Below are 3,471 nucleotides of genomic sequence, written 5' to 3' on the forward strand. Positions count from 1 at the left end.
GCCCTAACTTCGTTTCCTCAGTTCCTCTCCTTTGTCCTCAGTTTAATGAACTGATGAATTGCAGTCAGTTTAATGATCAGCTTGACATCCATAATACAAAAGATTACATCACGAGTTCAAATCTTCCAGTATTCATTCTTAAATGTGATGTCTGTCCCGAATATAGCTAATATTGGGTACATCTTCAATTGTTTGGTTTATGTATATCAGAAGTTCAAAATCTTTGGTAACTGTTCTTCATGCTGGCCTTTGATAGGCTCTGTTCACGATCCATTTTCTTACTGCTTCTTAGCTGCTTAATATTATTTTCTGTATGATATCAACTTCTATGTCCTCTTATGTGTTTTATGTAACAAAACAATGTAGTATCGGAAGTTAACATAGAAGTCAATATTTTGGTGATGATGTTTACTTATCTATAGGACTTCATCATATATATGAAACATCTCATTTTGAAACAATCAATAAGCATTCAATAATCAGTACTCTGCAGTCTGCGCAGAGCCACCAAGTTAAATTAACTGTCACGCCCCGAACCATGGCCTGGGCGTAACACGGCACTCGGGCCTTGCTTGCATGTGTCCGAGCGAACCTCATGGCTTGCTTGTCAACATGGGCATCAAAACAGTATACTCTATATGATGCAATTTAAATCAATCATGAAAATGTAATTTGCTGAATAAAGTCTTGAAATTTTCTCATAGCATGAAATATCATGAAAACATAATAGTCTGCAAACATGAAAGCATAACTGACTGTGAACTAACATCTGTCTATGAAACCTCTAAAAACATGTCTGAATACTAACTATCAGGACATGGCCCTGGACTACCATAAACTGAATATTAATGCAGACTCCATGTTGAACTCCGAGAGGAGTGGGGCTCACCAATAAGCTGATAACTGAAGTGATCCTACTGCGCAGGTGTATGCTCCTGAAAACCGGTATCTGCACCGTGAAGTGCAGGCCCCGGGCAAAGGGACGTTAGTACATGGTGAATAGTACTAGTATGTAAAACCTGCTGAAACGGAGAACATGGCACAACATAGATATAAGACATGAACTGAAACTGAATGTAACTTGAACATGAGCATGAAACGTGAGTAAAATCTTAAAATAGTAAATCAATAGAAATACTTGTATGTAAAACTACTTGTAACATGGGGAATGCTATAGTATAACCGACAACATGGTCTGGTACTTGCGTCCTACCACCAGAACACTCACAACCTTGCCAGGGATATGAGATTTAAGTAATAATAAGCATGTAAGGATCCAAACTGCATAATGAAGGTGTTGCCTCCTTGCTGACAACCCTTATCCTACGGTGGCAACGTAGTTTCAGGCTATCTGAGCCTTCTCGGTTAACTAAGCAATTCCCAAAAACATGAACATGATATAGTTGGCTAAGAAGCCCACGATTTCGTGAAATAACTTGTAAATAACTTGTAATCATGATTTCATGAAATAACTTGTAAACATGGTTTCATGAAATATCTTGTAATATGGTTTCATGAGATAACTTGTCATAGTTTTGCAAACATGTTCTTGATTCATGAGTAATAACAATAGTTCATAATTATATATATATAATTGACTTGAAAACATGCTTGTAACTTGTTACATAAAATCATAAAGTTTCATATAAACATAATGAGAATACATGAGGAAGAATTCATGATTCATGGATTAAGCTAGGGTTCCTAATAACCGTAATGGAAGATTAAGAATACAATAACGAATATAGATACGAAATTCATGTACATAAATACATAAATACGGGCTACCAATATGTTGGGTTTAATGCCCTAGGGTTTGAACTTCATGGATATCAAGAAACGGAGCATGGGGAAGAACGTAGAGATTCCCACATGTGGATGGAAGTTCTACATACCTTAATTGCTCCAAAACTTGAATTAAAGACTTGAGCTTTGAAGAAGATTTCCAAAATCTTGAATTCTTGAACCTTGAGATGGGTTTTCTTGAAAACCCTAGTTTAGGAATGATAATTTCTTGTTTAGATTACAAGGATAGGTATTAGAATTGAGTTGGAATAATTAGAGTAGGCTTACCTTGATGTTCTTGATGATGGAAGAGGGTAGGAGGTCGTTCTAGGGCTTGAAGGAATGAAAAATAATGATTTGAACTGATATGGATGAATATATACTGTTCTGGAAAAATTAGATTTTCGGCCCAGTTAAATACTGGCCGTATTTTGAAATACGGGCCGTATTTTGAAATACGGGCCGTATTTTGACATATGGACTGCACTGCGTCTCTTCAATAAAATGGCCATAACTCTTTGCACAGATGTCCGTTTGACCCCCATAATATACCGTTGGAAAGGTATTTCAAAGCTCTACAACTTTCATGAAGGAAGTTTTCCCAAATTCCAAATACATTTTGAAATACGGGCCGTATTTTGAAATACGGTCCGTATTTAACCATTTGACATCAAATTGCCAAATTCCAGAATGCTCAGAAATCCTTGGTTTCAGTTTATGATTTGAAATACGGGCCGTATTGTGAAATACGGTCCGTATTTAACCATATGACATTCAACTACCAGTTTACGATTTGATTTACGGCCCGTAAACTGAAATACGGTCACTGTTCATGGGCGTAAACCACCATCTTACAGCTGAAGAGGAAATTTCCAATTCCCACATTCTTTATTTGGTTTTATAAGTCTAGGATCATGGTCAAAGCTTAGGTTAAAGGTACGGGGTGTTACATTAACCTTGCTCGATAAAACAATTATTAACTGATAAAAACGTCCACCCCTAATTTTACAAGTAGAAATTAGCCCATTTCAGGACCGAATTAGAAAAACCGAAACCGAACTTCAAAAAATGGAACCAAACCGAACTAATTCGGTGCGGTGTTTGGTGTCCACTTTCAAAAAATTGAAATCAAAAAATTGAACCGAAGAACCGAATGCCTACCCCTAGTCAAAAGTACTTATTTGTTTTTCAAAATGTGAGGTTTTTGGCCAAGCTCTTTAGAGAAACTAAGTGCTTTTGGGGAGTAGGTGTATCGATGCTAAAGTATGGCCTGACACGTGGCAAGATGGTAATAGGACACGTGGTGGAGGAAGATGAAACGCTTCCAATTACAACATTCAATACGAGCAAGAAGCCCCGGTTATACCCGAAGTCAAGTTACAAAAGAAAGTCACACCGGTTAATTAATAGTGGAATATCGTTACAAGACCGGACCGGATGTGAAGCAGACGTTATGATTTAGTATTAAAGGCAATGTTAATTGCTCATTATTATTCATTATTAGGATTTAATTACTAGTTAAAAGGTCCATGTATTTGTACTATAAAAGGAGCTTAACAGCCCAAAAGGAGGATTATCGAATAACATTGATTACACGTTATTCTTACAAGCTTTACTGTTCACATTTATTCTTTTAAATTGCTCTTTTGCTCCGGATTTGTGTTTGTTCTTAGAAAGTTTAAGTGC

Source organism: Lycium barbarum, chromosome 3 (genome assembly GCF_019175385.1).
Source record: "Lycium barbarum isolate Lr01 chromosome 3, ASM1917538v2, whole genome shotgun sequence".
Taxonomy (NCBI): domain Eukaryota; kingdom Viridiplantae; phylum Streptophyta; class Magnoliopsida; order Solanales; family Solanaceae; genus Lycium; species Lycium barbarum.